The sequence below is a fragment of the Martes martes genome, assembly GCF_963455335.1.
Source record: "Martes martes genome assembly, chromosome: 8".
Taxonomy (NCBI): Eukaryota; Metazoa; Chordata; class Mammalia; order Carnivora; family Mustelidae; genus Martes; species Martes martes.
The window spans coordinates 66,961,285-66,980,523 of NC_137895.1; the positions used below are offsets into that span (position 1 = coordinate 66,961,285).

The following is a 19,239-nucleotide window of genomic DNA, read 5'->3' on the forward strand; positions in this document are numbered from 1 at the left end:
CATGTTTACCTGATTCTTCGTGTTCCTTGATTCCTTGTGTTGGTATCTGCCATTTAAGTAATTGGTCTCTACCCCCAGATTTTGTAGGTTTAGCAGGGAAAGACCTTCACCAGTCAGCTCAGTTTGGAATACTAGACAGATCAGCTGGTAGTATCTATGGGCAGGCAGGGCTTCCTATCAGAGTTTCTAGTTGGGTGAGGCCACTACCCATGCTCTGAAGTTAGGGTGGGTGCAACTACCTGGTTCTGTGGTTGGGTGAGTCTGCTGGCTAGGTTCCACATTCGAGCAAGGGCAGTAGGAGGGCTCCCTGATCAGGTGGAGCTGCTGGCTGTGCCTGCAGTCAGGTGGGGCCACTAGCTGGATTCTACAATTAGTTCTGGTCAAGTGAGGTCACAGGCTGTGTTCCCTGGGATGGTGGTACCACTGTTTGGACTCCCAGATAGGGCAGGGCTATGGCCTGGGCTTTGCAATTACTCCTGTTTGGGTGGGGTCTCAGACTGTGCTTCCCGATTGGATGGTGGCTCTGGCTGGTCTCCATGCTGAGGAAGGCTGCAGACAGGTCTTTGTGCTCAGACAGGCTTCTGGCTATGCTCTGGAATCAAACAGACTATAGGCTGTGCCCCAAGGTTGGGCAAGGTCTCAGGTTGCACTTCACAATCAGGTAAACTGTTGGCTGTGCTCCATCCACTGTTGGAGAAGATCGCTGGCTGAGTTCTCTGGTTGGGAGGGGCTCTGTTTGTGTTCTATAGTTAGTTGGGCTAGAGATTGTGCTCTGCAAATGGACAGGTTTGCTGTAGAAACTTCCTCACCAGGTGAGGCTGCAGGCTATGCTCCCACTTGGACAGGTCACTGGCTCGCTGGGCTCCCTGCCTGGGGGAGGCGGCAGGCAGTGTTCAACAATCAGGCAGAGCCATAGTCTGCACTCTGTTGCAGGGCAGGACTGTAGGGTGGGCTCAGAAACCGGGTAATATCATAGATTGGGCTCTAGAGCCGTCCAGGCTCACTGTTCAGGTTCCCAGGTTATGCAATGTCAGAGGCTATACTAAATAGTGTACTCACCAGGGCTGCTGGCTTGGCTCCCTGCCCAAGCGGGGCTGTAGGATAGGCCCTGTGGCTGCACAGTTTCTTTGGCCAGATGGGAATGGAGGCTATACTCAGAACTTGGACAGAGCTATGAATGTCCTGCCCATGTGGGGCCACAGAACAGGCTCCATACTCAGTATGGCTTGTTGGCTGGGCCCAAATAAGGCAGACCTATCAATCAAGCTCCCTAATAGACAAGGCCACTGATCTGGCACTGCAGATGGGCAGAGCAGCTGGCTGGGGTCTCTGCTCAGGCACCACTGTGAACAGAAATCTGGTCCACCAAGATCTGAGCACTGGGTAGTATATCCCCGGCCTCCTCCTCCACCTGATCCCCAGTAGTAGAGCCTTGCAGATTTTCCCAGTAAGCCCTGTGAGGTAAGACCAAAGTGGGCATCCCTGGATGTACCCACAAGGCCAGAGGAGCTGGATATCCACCTTGGGCTCTCCTTTCCACTGGAAAAGCCATAGGCCCAGGGGGCCCTTCTGAGTACAGCAACTGTGCCCGCCAGCACAGCAGGAGGTGGGGGGCACTGAGGTCAGAGTATGTGGTCCTTCTCAGTCTCTGTGATACAGGGGGCTGCTTCAGCCTCATACCTAGGTTCTGGGATTATTATAATGGTGTTGTCTATAGGTAGTTGCTAGTTGGTCTTCTTATGAAGGAGGCTGAAGTTGGAAACAATCTATGTTACTACCTTGATGATATCACTCCCTGTGCTTATGTTAATTGATAGGAATATAATCCTTTTGGTAGGGAGTATAGCAATTAGTATGAAGAAACTTAGGGTTTTGTAGGGTTTTTTGACATAATAATTTTACCTTTAGTAATCTATCATAAGAAAATAATAAAAATTGCAGCAAAGATTTATAGAGTTGTTTTTAAATCAAAGCATTATTTAAAATAGCAAATAAAACAAATGATTAAAACTAGGTGAAATGATTGATGGAATGATGATAGCATGAAATACCACAGAAATACTAAAGAAAATTTCCCCCCAAAAATTAAACATGAGAAATAATACGAAGTAAACAGGATACAAAGCTCTATCTATAGGTAAAATATGAACTCAGTGATATGGAAAAAAAGGGGAGGTAAATTATGGCATAAAATTATGGATAGTTTAGATTTTGTTCTTTATCATTTTTTAAAGATTCTAATTTTTTCATAATGGGGAAACAATGATTTTTATAATAAGAAAAAAGAAGTACTTCAGAGTAATTGTGTGAGGACAGACATGGGAGCAGTAAAAGGGAATTAAACTGAATTTTTCAGCCCACAAAGGTGGTTTTCCAGGTACCACTATACTTGGGAGTTTTTTCCTATGAACCAAATTCTTAGTTCTGGTTTAGTGGAGGATAATGAGGAACAGCAAAAAGAGTCTGAGTCATGGAATAAAGTTAAATACAAACCACAAGACTAATGAGAATTCTGAAAAGTTTTCCAGTCATATCTTACATTTCTTTTTAGGAAAACAGATTTTTAGTGGTTTATACTCATGCATGTTTACAAGGGCTCAAACTGTTTGTCACTCTCTCTTTTTTTTTTTTTTTTTTTAAAGATTTTATTTATTCGACAGACAGAGATCACAAGTAGGCAGAGAGGCAGGCAGAGAGAGAGGGGGGAGGAAGCAGGCTCCCCTCTGAGCAGAGAGCCCGGTACGGGGCTCGATCCCAGGACCCTGAGATCATGACCTGAGCAGAAGGCAGAGGCTTTAACCACTGAGCCACCCAGGCACCCCTGTTTGTCACTCTCTTAACTAGCTTGTCTACTGGGGACTCCGAAGGCCCATCTCAAAATCAAAACACAAGGCAGCACAAGTCTTACCTTAATTAACTTCATGTCTTATTTAAGGTAAGGGAACTACTCCAAAATCATAAGAGACAAAATGAGGGCTCTAGCTTCAAAGATCTCCACACTCCCCTTTACTCCTTCTTTAAGGAGATACAGCCTGATTTAAAGCACCAATATAACCAAAAACGCCTATTTTGTGCTAAAAGGTGAAGGTTTGGTATGACCAGAGAAAAACCAATGGAATGGTGAGAGGTGGTGTGATGCACTGTAAAGGAATGGGGAGCAGCTCACACACTTCCACCACTCAGTGGTCCAACTGGAAGAAGCTGCTCATCTCTGAACTCCTGACTTTCACTTTCTTAAAAGTATCTAAGAGGAATGGGGGAGAGAGAGAGAGAGAAACAGACTGACCTTCACACCCAAAATGAAACCTGAAAATAGGCTTCAGTTTAAGTGAGGATGTAAAATATGAATTTTTCAGAAATGGCTTTGATTAAAAATATAAGCTCATGGTTGAATTTTCCCATTCACTCAAAAATATTCAAAGCTTCTACGTCACTGAAGAGGTTCAAGAGAGATGTAGGTTCCTTTATTGTACCAATTCCTTTTATATTCCCTAATTTTAGTTTTAAAATTATTACTGCATTCTCTTGTTCACTGTTCCTTTTCAAACAACAACCACTCACTGAAAGAGATCAGACTAATCCAACATCCTAAGAGCCAGAAGCAGCAATTCTTTTTGAGGGCAAAAATTGGATTAGACTAAAAATAAAACATGGTATCAACAAGTTTACAATTTTAAGATGTAAGTAGCTCTGAGTTACTTTTAGCTATTTTGAGTCATTTAAACTCTCCCAAGAGGCTTTTTGACCATCACAAGTGACCAACAAAAACTGCTCCCAGCTAAAAGCAGACATACCATGTGACTCATAAGATTCAGATATTGTGTTAAATACTCAGATTACTTGCCTTCTGCAACCGTGAGAAAATCCAGAAGCTACTTCACCTCATTTAAGGCACTTAAATCTTTAAGGCAGAAAAAAATGTTTTTAGTGCTACCGACCTTTATAATTAATACCTGAACAGCTGATTAGCTAAGTACCAAACAGGGTCATACCATTTGATTGACTTGTGATCTTTAGAACACGATTCCGGTCTATTTGGAAAACAAATATAGGCGAGGGAAAAAATGCCTAAGATGGAATAAAAAGTAAACTGTATAGTTTGTTGTCATCAAGGATATCCTGTAATTCAAGTGCGTAGACTGGCAAATGCTCCCATTAATCAGTTTATGAGTTCAATTCTGTTCAGTATTTTTCTGGATTTCACTAAAGGTCTAAGGTGGCAAATTTAGTTCAGCAACATGCAAGACTGTTAGAATCACAGCACCCAACAACAGAAGCTGTATTGTCTAATCCATCTCCCTCATTTTATAGAAGTACGGCCCACAGTCATTTGGCTACCTGGTGGACAAGCCTGGACTAGAACCAGTCACTCGACCTTCTGCTGGAGCTCCCAACCTAGCAGGAGAGTCCATGGTGCAGCGGCACCTCTGGGACTCTGTATTACCCTGTGGAGAAGCTGGCTCTCAGGACACTGACAGCCCAGGCCAAGTTCTGTACTACATGGTGTCCATGAGCTCTAACACTGATGTCCAAGTCCAACGCTAAATCACTGTTTACTGTCTTAGGATTACAGATCTGTGGATCAAATAACTGGTTTCAGCCTGCTCTTCAGATGACGGAAGAATGACGTTTTTACTCCAAACTCTCTAATAAACCCAAAATATTATGACTAAAGCCTTCTTGAAAGTGATTAGGATTTCGATTACAGAAGTTAACTGCCATGAAGTGAACAAAATTCAGCCTGGGACCCACCTCTATCTATGATGATTTCCTCATAAAAATATTCCCCAAAGTGAGGTTTTCAAAATCTTAGATACCACATGGAATCACCTTGTCCATGGCAGCTGAGCACGAGGGCAAAGCTAAGTGTACATACATCCAGTTGTCTGGATTCTGCCCTAGGTATTCTATAACATGAAATAAGATCTGTAAAATATAAAAATGTACTTTTTTCTTTCCAAACTGGAAATATCTTTTTTCTATTTATGAAAGCAAAATGTTTCCTGTAAAAATGTGAAAATATCCGGAAGTATATAAATTGCAACATGAAAGTGACCTCACACTCCTACCTCCCATACCAGCCAGTTTTAACTGTTGGGTGCCAGACTGGTGTTCCACTGCCTGGATTTAAATTCTGGCTCTGTCACTGGCGAACTCAGAGAGCTCTCAGGGTGTCAGTATCCTTATCTACAAAACAGAGACAATGACGGTGTGCAAGAATTAATAACTAGTGTTTATTAAGTACTTTATGAAGTGTAGGTATTATTCTGAGCACTTAAACCATATTAACAAGTTTTAATAAAGTGGCTGATAGATAGACATTAGAGCACTGAACAGTGCCTGAGCCTTAGTCATGTGCTCACTGAATGTCAATGGTTGTTCTGATGACCTTCCCGAACCTTACCACACACACACACACACACACACACACACACACGGTTTTAACACAAATGGGCTCCTATAAACTGCTCTGTAACTCGGTTTTTCCCTATTTTAACATAAACAGACCCATTTTATCTTCTTTAGGGAGCATACCGTAATAACATTTTGCAACATACAGTGAGTTGCTTTGTGCTTTGTGTATCATCTCATATAACCCTCATACAAACCCTAAAAAGCATGTGCTATTTACTACTATTCCTACACAGGCAGGAGGAAAGAAAGATTCAACTGGGTCAAGTAACTTGCCCAAGATCATATAGCTAACTGTGGTGGAACCGGGATCTGAACTTAGTGACCACAGCAATCTCCATTCTCTGTAGTGCCCTACTTTTAAACCAATGTCCACTAACAGACGCTTAGATGGCTTCCATTTTGGGGAGGTATTTTTAGCAATGCTGCAGTGAACATACTCAGATCACAGACTGAGCACTCTTTCTCTTATTTCCTTATTGTATTCTTCTGGTGTACAATTGCTGAATCAAAGAATATTCACATTTTAAATTTTGACACATAAGGCAATATTCCCTTCCAGAAAGATAGTGCCAACTGAACATCTACAGATACATGAAGGAGGCAACACTGGGTACCGTTCATCTTTTTAATCTTTGCCAGCCTGATGGGTTAAAAAAAAAAAATCCTACTGTTGTTTAAGTATTCCTTTGACTAAAATGAGTTAAGCGTATTTTCATATATTTTAAATATTTCTTCTTTTCTAAGCTGCCTGATTTAAGTTCCTTGCCCACTTTTGTATTGGAAGATTCATTCTTTAATGATGTGAGACTATATTTTAACAATATAATTATCATAGCCCAGTTTTAGTTATTTTAAATAGCTTAAATCATGCCAATATTTAAATAATTTTGGTTTATACAACTTACAAAAAAAGTCAAAGAATGCTTTAGTTCATGTAGGAATCATAGTCATAACATTAGAAGCAGGGCACTTTCCTACAAATCAGTAAGATCAAGTCAAAACTGTTATCACACAACTCACAGGTTGAGGATGCAAGTAGGAGTTTTCCAGACTAAGTAAGATTTTCTGTTATGGGGATATGATATTAAGATGCTATTATTCGAAGACAAACATCATATGATTTCACTTATTTGTGGAATTTAAGAAACAAAACTGATGAACAAACCATAAGAGACTCTTAAATATAGAGAACAAACGGAGGGTTGTTTGAGGGGAGGTCAGTGAGGGAGTAGGGTAACTGGGTGATGGGCATTAAGGAGGGCATGTGATGTCATGAGCACTGGGTATAATATGCAACTGATGAATCACTAAATTCTACCCCTGAAAGTAATACGTTAACTTGAATATAAACAAAATCTAAAAATAGTAAAAACAAAAAGACCCTATTGTTTGGACCCTATTTATTTATTTATTTTAAAGATTTTATTTATTTACTTGACAGATAGAGATCACAAGTAGGCAGAGAGGCAGGCAGAGCGAGAGGAGGGGAAGCAGGCTCCCTGCTTAGCAGAGAGCCCAATGCGGGGCTCGATCCCAGAACCCTGGGATCATGACCTGAGCTGAAAGCAGAGGCTTTAACCCACTGAGCCACCCAGGCACGCCTGGATCCTATTTATTTAGGCCAGCATATATAATTTCTTTTTTAAAGAAAAAGAAACTGGGTGCCTGGGTGGCTCAGTAGGTTAGGCGTCTGCCTTCAGCTTAGGTCATGATCTCAAGGTCCTGGGATCGAGCCCCATGTGGGGCTCCCTGCTCAGTGGAGAGCCTGCTTCTCCCTCTCCCTTCACCTTCTGCTCTGCCTACTTGTCCTCTCTCTAGCTCTCTGTCAAATAAATAAAATCTTAAAAATAAATAGATAGATAGATAAAATAAAATAATGCCCATTTACTCTTCAGCAGAAGACTTCCCAGCATAGATAATGATCCTCTGGGAAGCAACTAACCAATGTCATTGTCGTTATTATCACTGTCATCACAGTGGCTTATGGCTACTATCACTAAGCACCTTACCTTTTCTGCACCAGACAATACTGTATGCATCACCTCACTTAATCTTCACAACTGTCTGAGGTAGGTACTGTTTCTCCCATTTAACAAATGAGAAACTGAGGCTCCAAGCCATTAAGTTACTTGCCAGAGGCTCTCGACTAAAAGTGGCAGAGCTGGGATCTGAACCCAGGCTGACCCCAGGGCTACTACTGTTCTATTGTTCTAACATCACTCCTACACTTTACAATCAGAATCAACTAGTTCAACAAAACTAAAGCCAAAAATAAATCTGCTAACCTCCTAAAGACCACTCAAAAGAATTACTGCTCTTTTCTTACACAATCACCTTATTTATTCTTAATAAATCTGAAAGCACTGTTATAGTTCCTGGTTTTACAGAAACTGAAAAGAATCAAGTAGCCCATCCCCCCAGGAACGAGGCTGTGTTAACCTTCCTCCCACTCAACACGCCCTCTTGCCCAAACAGCTGTACAAACTGTTTAAAGAGTTTTAGAATCTTTTGGGAACCTTTGCAATTATTTCACAGATTATTTAAAATATGTAGTCTATCCTATGCTGTCATCACTTACTTGTCTAAATAGGGGGAAAGTATCAGAATGCTTTGCTCTGTGAGCAGGAGTATTAACCAACACTGAGTGGCAGTCAGAAACCCAGCAAAGTTGTCATATTAGGGTTGAAGTCCACGTTTAAGCTGCTTCTAGATGGGTTACCAAGAGCCCTGAAATAACCTCAGAAAGCCGGAGAGGTCTCCAGAGTGGCGACAAAGGAGTCTCTTTGATCTGTTTGGCAGCCTTACAATCAGAAAGTTCTTCTTGCATCTAACCTAAATATCTCCTACTGAAATTCAAATCCATTTATTTTTCTCAGATTCTCCATAAAAATGAAGAACTTCAACTGCAGAAATTAATTTGCCCAAATTCTCATAGCAAATAAGAAAAGAGTAGCTAGAAGCAGCACTGGTTTCCTTCAAGTCTCATCATTCCGTAATCCCAATCTCTTAATTTTCAGTCCATTTTGCTAAGGGAAAAACTGCTTGTCTCCTTCAAAAAAACTGTGAAACTGATTTGAGAATAAAGTTGCCCTTCTGAAATCCTTGTGATTTGTATTTATTTAAGAATTTAAAAAAACAGAAACCCTTCACAAACTTTTAAAGGTCTTTAATTCATAAAAATAAAATCATAGGTAACTCTTTTGTCAACTACCCCTAGGTTGGGGACAGTGTGACATGTTTCACAGGCACGACAATCTTTCATCTTCACAATTCTATGAAGTAGATGTTTCTAGACTTATAGATGAGAGAACAGAGACTTTTAAGTCACCACCCCAAAGATATACAACTAGTAAATGGAACCTGGTCTGCTTTGTATCAGGGACCAAGCTCACAACCCATTTAACTATACTATCTCTCATGTGACTTTTATTTCCAAATGAGTAAGCCCCACTTTACAGAGTACTTTTTTCCTAAAAGTACCACACTCATTATTACAAATTTGATCTTCCTCACCTCTTTCCATTATAAAATGTGTGGAAAAATAACATCCCAAGCTTTCACAAAACTAAAGAGTCATACTTAAGAATACAGCAGACATTATTTATTTTTTAAAAAATATCATGTTATACACCCTTTTCTTTTTAAAGATTTTATTTTTAAGTAATCTCTACACCCAATATGGGGCTCAAACACACAACCCTGAGATCAAGAGTCGCAAGATCTACATACTGAACCAGCCAGGCACCCCTAGTGGACATTTTTTAAAAATTAAAAAAAAAAAATATGTGCACTAAAACTTAGGAGTGAGTATGACCATCTACAGAACTTTTGCACTCGATAATCATCTTGTCACAGTTCATTCTGAGACTCTTCTTTGTTCCATTAATCTATCCATCCATCCATCCAACCATCCAACCATTCATCCATGTATTCTCACACCTAAACTAAACTATTTTATTTTCAGAGCTGTAAAATATTTTTTGGCACCTGGTTGGGCAAACCTCTCCCCTTTTTCCTTGTTTCTCCTTCCTCAAATTTTTACATACTCTTTCATATGAATTTTAGAATCTGCTTGTAAAGTTTAATTTAAAAACTTGGGATTTTGATTGGGTATTGTCTTTTTTTTTTTTTTTTTTTAGTTTTATTTATTTCAGAGGGAGAGAGAGAAAATGCATGCAAGTGGGAGGCGGGGCAGAAGGACAGAGAAAGGGGAAAAGAAGCAGACTCCCTGCTGAGCACAGAGCCTGAAGCAGGGATCCATCTCATGAATCTGAGGTCATGACATGAGCCAATATCAAGAGTTGGATGCCTAACCGACTGAGCCACCAGGGGCCCCACATATTGTCTTTTTGAAAAGAGGGAAAAAAATGGTTTAAACTAAGCCAGCATCAGCCTTGGGTTTCAAATTACCATTTTAATTTTGGTTCTTTGCCAAGGTATTTCTGCCACCTGGGGACAAGTTTCCAGATTGAAGGTTATGGGGTTTTTTTGTTTGTTTTTTTGTTTTTTTAACAGATTTTATTTATTTATTTGACAGAGAGATCACAAGTAGGCAGAGAGGCAGGCAGAGAGAGAGAGAGGAGGAAGCAGGCTCCCTGTGGAGCAGAGAGCCCAATGCAGGACTCGATCCCAGGACCCTGAGATCATGACCTGAGCCGAAGGCAGAGGCTTAACCCACTGAGCCACCCAGGCGCCCAAGGTTATGGTTTTTTATAGTCCTTTTTAAAAAAGCTGCATCCAAACTTACAGTGTCTGTTATTGATTGCAGAAAACAAAATAAGAATTTGATAAGCCTATGAAGTGGTATTTGCAAGACAGTTAAGGCCTCGGGATCACCAAAGATAGAAAAATAGAAGAAACCAGCTAAGCCAATACTTCCACAGGTTTCAGGTAAGGCTGATCAAAAAATGGGCATCGTTATCACCTGATACACACTAGACTCTTTGCTAGAAGGAAGAGATCCAAATAGTAAGAGATTATATGAGCACTCTAAAATCCCATAATATTTTTGAACAGAGCAAGATAACTCATAGAAATAATTAGTACATGCGACAAAGTCTGGATAGGCCTTTGAGATACAAGCAGGGCTTCAGAACAGGGAAAAATGGGTGCAGGCTGCAGTTCCCAGTAAGAACTAGTAGGTCGGGTAGCTCAGCTCTAGCTTCACTGAATGCTTCACAGTAATCAAAATTTAATGACACCCATTCAAAAGTCCACGTGAAGAAAAATGGGATGATCTCAATTTGCTTGATAAAGCAACACTGAGCCAAGTCTACAACACCCGAATAGAAGGGCTGAGATTCTTTGGGAAAGCATCACCCTTTGTTCTTGCTGAAGCTACTCCCCATGATGTGCACAAACTGTGGCCTGCATGAGATGATCCAATGGGAAATCCCCCCAACGCTTTGTGGCTCAAGGGACTACTCGGTACCAGAACCTTATCCTACTCCCCTCTATGCAACCAGAAAAGTCCCTATTCCATAGGATTTGCATCCACAAAAACCTCCACCCAGTTTCCCAACATCATGGAAATTTACTAGTTCACTCAGAAGACCTAGTATGTGGGCTCATCTATTTGTGGAAAGAGGTAGTTCTTTCCAAAATTATTGAGTCAGAAAATTTTACCAGCACTAGATTTGTTTAAAAAAAAAAAAAAAAAGGAAAAAAAATTTTTTTTTTGGTTGAATAAACAGGATGAACACTGTATCTCCTTCCAAGGAGAAAAAAACAACTGCTAAACATAGCTGGGAATATTGGTTGGGAGGAATTAGGGTGGAACCTTTTTTTTTTTTTTAATTTAAATCATATGGAAACTCTACAGTTATTTAATTTAAAAATCATTATTAGATAATGCAAAGTAAGGCATCTCACTGATTTCTTTACCACACTGACATGCCAGTGAGCATTATGTTAGGAAGGGTATTTTCTTTGAAAATGAGTATAAAACTTACCTGTGATTGCCATTAAGGCAGTTTCACTAACATCAGGAAGTTTAGACTATTTAACCCTCTGAGGTTCTTTCCCTTCAGTCCTCCATGTTGTTTATACTTTTAAAAGGTAATTATTAGTATTTTAAATTAAGCAGAGAACACAGCAGGTGTGAACAGTTCTCACACAGAAGACTCAGAACTCTGCTTCTAATCAGATAGACTGTAAATCATAAAACATCATGTCATACTCTATAGCTTTTACTAAGTGAAATTGGGAAGGTTGTTGGGTTGTACATTTTTAGAAATGAAATACTCTATATAGTTCCCCACAAACTTTAAGAGTTGTGAAGGTCAAAAGGAAGAGGCAAAACTTTTTTTTAAAAGTCACTACTCAATGTATGTGCACTGGAACAATAAAAATTCTCTATCTAGGATAATGGTTATTTCTGTGGAAGGAGGGAAAGAGTACAGGAGGCATCTCAAACTCTATTAATATTTTGTTACTTCATAAAATCCAAGACAAGTCTGGCAAAATATTAATATTTGTGCAGCAGACACACGGATGTCCCTTATACTTTTCTCTGTAACTGTACATGTTTATAATAATTCATAATAAAAAATTCAACTATTCATTTGTAATGCAATCTTAAGGGGAAAAAAAATGACAAAGATGCCACGGAACTTTAAAGGCTTCCTGTGGATCAATTTTTTTAAAGCTACTTAACTTCATACATACATAGAATATCTTATTTTCTACTGTTTTCCTTATTAACATCATCACCAGACAGTTTCAGTAAAAAAGCACAACTCTCCAGGGACAAAGGAGTCTCAGGGAGTAGCGTGCAGTGAAGGTGATGGGCGTGGGAATAGCTGGGCAGGGGGAGGAGAGAGCCCGGGGGCGGGGGGGGCAGAAGACCACCACTCAGCAGAAGAGGCCGCCAGTTTTCCAGACCCAGGTCTTCCCGGAGGCTTCATTATTTTGTTTGAAGTATCATGACTTCCCAGAATACCAGAGAGATCTATATTTAAAGGATTAAAAACATATCCCATACATACTAAAATATTTCCAGACGAAACAATGTAACATCAAGGACTTGCTGTAAGATAGTAAGAAGGGAGTAGGTGGCGGTACAGATGAAGCAGGACTGGTCATGCTTTGATAGCGGTTCAGGCTGGTGAGGGTCCGTGGAAATACATTATCCTCTCCTGTTGTGTATATTTAAATCTCTCCACAATAAAGTTTTTTAGGAAGAAAACCCAAAACTAAAATAAATGACTGAATGATTACCACGTTAAAAGGCCCGCCCCATTTCAATGTTAGGCCTGTCATGGCAAGGGGATCAGGCAGCCAGGCCAGGCTCATCCTGACACGACCACTAGTCAGCCAGGTACCCTCATCTTAGTCAGCGGGTACCCGCATTTTGCTTTTGAGTTTATCCAATGGAACAACAACAACAAAAGTTTGGACAAGCTAACATTGTTTCCTTTTAACTATAACATGATTATTGGATTTCTAAAACTGACTTACAGTACAACACAATTAAGAACTGCAAATGTTATTAGCCATCTACTACAGCCAAGCGGGGGTTTCTTTGATCCCTTGTTTATTTACTTATTTGACAAACACTCGGGGAATGCGTACGATGTGCCAGGCAGCGCAACATGTGGGTAGAATACAAAGTAAAATGACACAGAATCTCTGCTTTCAAGATCCAATCTAATCATGGCAGACAGATGTATAAACAAATGACAATACAATGTAAGTGAGATGATAGCGATGACAGAGTTGAAAATGCCAGAGGCCTTCACAGTGACAGAGAGCAGGGAACAGTAGATAATCTCATAAGCAGAAGGAGAAAGTTAAGTGGCTGGAGATGACACTGGATAAGAAAGTAGGGACCAGACTGAAAAGAGCCATGAATGCCATACCAAGGAATCTGGATGGTATCTTGAAAAGTGATAAGGAAGCTATTTTAAAGATTGTAAGCCTGGAAATGATGCAGTCCAATTTACATTTTAGATGAGCTTTTGGAGCAGGAATCTAGAATTGGTGATGGTTCATGGTGTTTGGGGAGTCAGAGGATGGAGTAAGAGAAGGGAAGGGAGGTTTACCTGGTAGTTAGAAGATACTCCAATGGCCCAGCAGGATATGATGAGGGCTTGAACCAGGGCAGTATTAGTGGAGATTACTGAGATACTGTTACAGCTTTAGAAATGCAGATTTTAGGTACTCTATTTCTCTCCCCATCTTTCAACATAATAAACACGTACTGCATGGAGTTACATGCAAACAAATCATGGAACTCTACATCAAAAACTAAAGATGTACTGTATGGTGACTAACATAACATAATAAAATAAGATAAAGAACAAGCTACAGCATGAAATAACAATGTCTATTCATCATCGGTGGGGTACTAGCTTCAAACACAGTGCCAAGCACATAGCAGATGCTTAATAAATGTGGGTTATGTGTTGAATGTGATGAGTTTTGATGAACTAATGAAACAGATAGTACCATGTGTCATATTAACAATGACATGATAAAAAGCACGAGTAAGGGAAGACAAAAATTCTTTTTCAGGTGATTTTTGTGCCCCTCTATAACCCTCCTCCCATTCCCCCAAACTTTTAGGCAACATCACCAATAATCCTTACTGCTACTTCTTAAAATGGAGTGGATAGTTAATTTGTTGTTATTTAAGAGTTAGACTACTCTCATGTACAAACTATAATAGAAGATAGTTTTTTCCCTTACAAACTACATAGTACCTTTTAAGTACCAAAACAGGCTCTTCTAAGAAAAGTATTAGAAGTATTCAGTATTATGTGCCACAAACCATATAAACTATTGTTTTGATTTTTATTAAACAAAAGCAATATTTTTCCCTCAAAAACCATTATCTTTGTTTAAATAAAAATAAAAAGTAAAGCACAGAGGAGTAGATCATCTGAACAATGTCCTGCTGTCATGACTATTACTCTGAAACTGGAAAATTATGCCCTTTAATTATTACCTTCTTATAATTTCAGATTCTCTCAGCAGTAAACCTGTGGTACTAAACGTCAAAACTTGTAAAGTTTATTCTATTCCAAACATAGAACCTTACAAAATGTTAATATCACCCCAAATGTCACTGAAAATAATAACAAATGTATAATTTATAATAAGTAACTGAACATTAATTATGTGCCAGGTATGGAGTGCCTGGGTGTCTGTTAAACAATTAACCGGCTCAGGTCATGATCTCAGGGTCCTGGGACCAGGCCCTGCCTCCCCGCTCTGTGCTCAGCAGGGAGTCTTGCTTCACCCTCTCCCTTCCTCCTCTGCTTGCTTCCTCCCCACCTCAACCCCAGCTCATGCTCTCTCAAATAAATAAATAAAATAAAATCTTTAAAAAAAGATTTGTGGGGCACCTGGGTGGCTCAGTTGGTTAAGCCACTACCTTCGGCTCAGGTCTTAATCCTGGAGTCCTGGGATCGAGTCCCTTGTCAGGCTCCCAGTTCCACAGGGAGTCTGCTTCTCTCTCTGACCTTCTCCCCTCTCATGCTCTCTCTCACTCTCTCTCTCTCAAATAAATAAATAAAATCTTTAAAAAAAAACAAAATTAAACAAAATTTTAAAAGATTTGTGTGCCAGGTAATAGGCTTAACATTTAAGCTACAGTACCCATTCGACCTTGACCCTCGCATTAACCCTAAGAACTGGTACCTAAAGTTACTGCCATTTTGCAGTAGAAAAAATAAATGGGCTCAGAGAAGATGCATATCTTATCCAGCATTATACAACCAAACCAAGCTTGTCAGTAGCCCAGACTCTGCCACTATGCAGGACGGACTGCCTCTCCAAAACTGTGTGAGGTAGGTGGGCAGGTGTTTTTAACCGCATTTTAAAGATGAAAAACTAGAGGTTCAGAAAGTTGACAAGACTTGCCTAAGGTAACACATCTAGAAATGGAACCGGCAACTTAGGCTCCTGGTTCAGGGGTTCCACCACTCCACCCCAAAACTGTGCCTGTTCCAGGAAAGCAATCATAACCACTTCATGGGAATCAGCAAAATAGAAAATCCCCACCGTTGTTTAAAAACAATCAAATCAAATCAAACACAAAATGTCTGTCAGCATAGCACAAAGGTCATGAGGTTCTTAAAAAAACAAAAAACAAAAAAGGCAGTAAATTTCTTTTTGACACATCTAGACTGCCTTTAACTCAGATCATAAAAGGAGCTAATTCAGAAAACAGGATTTTCCAAATTTTGAAGGTGTGTATTTACTTTGTTTTCCCAGTATTTACTTATGTGTTCCTTCTAAAGGCCACATTGAACTGCCAAAGTTTTCAGTACTTATCAGAAGCTTGGGAAAAGGTTAAAGAGCAATTTTCTGTCCCCAACAACAGAGAAAACAAGGTCTACGATTAATCCTCACAGAATCTACCGCCAAATAGCAAGCAGGTGCAATATTTCTCTGATGCACTGTATGTATGTGGGGTGGAGGTGGTTAAAAAAAGGGGGGGCGGAGAGAAACATTAAAACAAACTACATTCAGGGGGCTCATTTCTTCTAAGTGACTTACAGCTAATAAGGGATCTGGCTGTTGACAAGATGATCCCGCCCTTGAATACAAGGAAGTTGCACCCAGTCTCACAAAGCAGATGCAATCACCCCAAACAGAAATCTGGACTTCCCTCCAAGACAAATATGGAATTCAATCTGTGTGATGCCTTGAATGTCACTAATTAATTTGCAATCCTTTAGTATGACCATACAAGGGAGGGAAAAGAGCTACCTTCCTAGTCCTTCCTTGACGGGGAAGCAATAGAGGAAAAAGCATAATATTTAAATCCCATAGCAAAGTTTTAAAACTTTTCCATTAAGAAACACACCCTAGCTGAGTCATCAGCATAATACACTGCAGCCAATCACCTTGGTACTAACTACCTTTCCTATACATGGTTGTTCCAACTCTGTTAATTCTACTCAAAATAGAATGGGTAAGAAGCTATAACTTGTTTCATTCTTTTCACTTAGTCATTTAACCCTATAATTTTTAGAGGAAATGCATTGATCTTAATTCATCTAAGCACTTAACTTATAGTTAAATGAATAAAGAAACCACAACTGAGTGAAAATTATATCTGAAACAACCAATAGCCAAAGCAATAATAGCAACCTAAAGAAAACTGTTTCAGGAGCCAATGAGAATGTTTTGAATCCAAAATAAAGATTATGAGGAGGAAAATTCTCTTAACCTAAAAGTACTTGATCCCATCTACCACACAAAAAATGTGTTTCCCACTTTCAACATCACAGTTTTGGGGCGCCTGGGTGGCTCAGTGGGTTAAAGCCTCTGCCTTCAGCTCAGGTCATGATCGCAGAGTCCTGGGATCGAGCCCCGCATCGGGCTCTCTGCTCAACGGGGAGCCTGCTTCCCCCTCTCTATCTGCCTGCCTCTCTTCCTACTTGTGATCTCTGTCTGTCAAATAAAAATAAATAAATAAATAAATAAATTAAATAAAATAAAAAAAACAAAACAGTTTTAAGTGAATTCTTCTCCTAAACTAAAAATTAACTTTAAAAAAGTAATTAATTCTTCTTCAGATACCAGCTGATAAACCTTATGAATCTACTTCTAAGACTCTGCAACTAGACTGCCTGAGTTTGAATCCCTGATTGCACTCTTGTCAGCTTGTTTGATCTCAGAGAAGTGAATTCATCTGTGTGGGCCTAGTTTCTTCATCCACCGAAGGCATCCTTATGAGTTAATGCAAGTAATACATTTGGAACAGTACCTGACACATGATAAGTGGGCAGTTTGAAGAAACTGTTATCATTTCTCTCACCACTGTTGTTAACTTGACAATCATATTCCCTTTGCCATCCTTAAAGCATGTGGAAAATCTATTGAAGATAATTAGATCTCTGAACTACCACTCGGCTAAAGAAAATAATACATTGATAGTTTGGTCAGCAAGTTATATATTTCAAAGAACTTAAGTCTGTGATTTGACATCATAAGGACTCAACCATAAGAATAGTTTAGGATTCATGTGGATCTCTTATGGGCAGCTGTTACAGATTTCAAATAGTCCCTAAGTTGCAAGTATTAAACTTTTGAAATTAGGAAGCCAAAAATATTTTGTATTCAAAATAATCACAATACACTTGGTGAGACAGATGCTACTCTTATATAATTCTTATGATATTAGGCACTGTTCTAAACAGTGTATCTTAAATACATGAAGAATTTCTATGAATCAATTAAAAAAACAAACAAAAAAATAAAATAAAAAGAGCAAAAACCCCAAATAGGAATTTCACAAAAGGGAAAACACAAATGGTCCATAAATATAATGTAAGATGATCAACTACAATTCTAATCAAGGAAATGAAAATTAAAACCCCAATGAGGTATCATTTCACACCCCTAGATCAGTGAAAACTTAAAAGACTGTCAATATCTACTTTTGCTGAGGAAGTAGAACAATAGGAACTCTTATTCACTGCTGATGAAGGTACAACTGCTTTGGGGAACAGTCCGATACTCCTCAGTAAAGCTCAACAGACACATACCCAATGAACAGACACATACCCAATGACCAAGCAACAGCACTCCCAAGACATATGCCAAAAAGATACACGTGGAGTACAGGGGGCATTACTTAATGATGGTCACTGGGGCACTGTTCCCACAGACAAAAAACAACAACAACAACAAAATACAATGATCATCAACAGAAGAGGAAAAACAACAACAACAAAAATAGTGTGGTATGGTCCTATAACTGAAAACTACACAGCAGTGAAAATTATCTAAGTACCACTACATGGATGAATCTCAGAAACAAACATAAAGTTGGGGGGGGGGGAAGAGAGGCAAGTTATAGAATATAAACTGTTCTCTTTTATATAAATTCAGAAATAAACAAACTAAAAAATCATATTCACTCAATGGGATATATTCCTAGGTAATGAAACTATAAGTAAAGCAAAGGGATGCTTAAAAAAATGAAAGACAACTAGCTTAAAACTGAGAGAAAAGGGGCATATGGGAAGCTTCTGGGATTACTGGGAAAGTTCTATTTGTTAACCTCCATGGAAGTTACTGCACAGATACATTTTATGTTCTTGTATGTAACACATTTTAAACAAAAACAATTTAACATATGGGGCACCTGAGTGGCTCAGTGGGTTAAGCTTCTGCCTTTGGCTCAGGATGGAGCCCCACGTCGGGCTCTCTGCTTAGCGGGGAGCCTGCTTCCCCCCTCCCTCCCGCCTGCCTCTCTGCCTACTTGCGATCTCTCTGTCAAATAAATAAATAAAATCTTAAAAAAAAAAAAACAATTTAACATATTCCTTTTACAAGAGTTGTGGGGGTGCCTATGTGGTTCAGTCGGTTGAGCATCTGGCTCTCAATCTCAGCTCAAGTCTTGATCTTAGTTAGGGTCATGAGTTCAAACCCTGCACTGGACTCAAGGATGTTCATGGAACACACTTAAAAAAAAAATTTTTTTTTAAAGCGTTGTGGTTAAGACTACATAATGAACTCATCATTGAAACAATGTAGACATTTCAGACTAGGAAAGTAACTATTTAGGATAAACAATGCGAGAAATAAAACCTGCAACAGAAACAAAAATACTGAAAATTTACAATTGAGTCAAACTCATTCACAGGTAGAAAAGCAACAAAGTAATGATATAAAGCATCTTTTTGTCCAAGTGTGTTCTACAAAACCTTCTTAGATGTCTGAAGGAAAATGGGTTCCAGTAGTGAAATAAATTTGGGGAATAATGAGTAAAACAAGTAAATCTCCTAAAGAACAAACAGAATTTCCCAAATTCTTTGACCCTGGAACCTTTTAACATGGTGAATTACATAGTGGCTCTTTTAGGAC

The 19,239-nt window shown here is 39.4% G+C and overlaps 1 protein-coding gene across 2 annotated transcripts in view; it reads right to left on the minus strand.

The window, feature by feature from the left end:
* STK38L (serine/threonine kinase 38 like) overlaps positions 1-19,239 on the minus strand; it is an 89,374-nt gene that overhangs the window by 48,896 nt on the left and 21,239 nt on the right. The gene's annotated exons all lie outside the window — the stretch shown is intronic.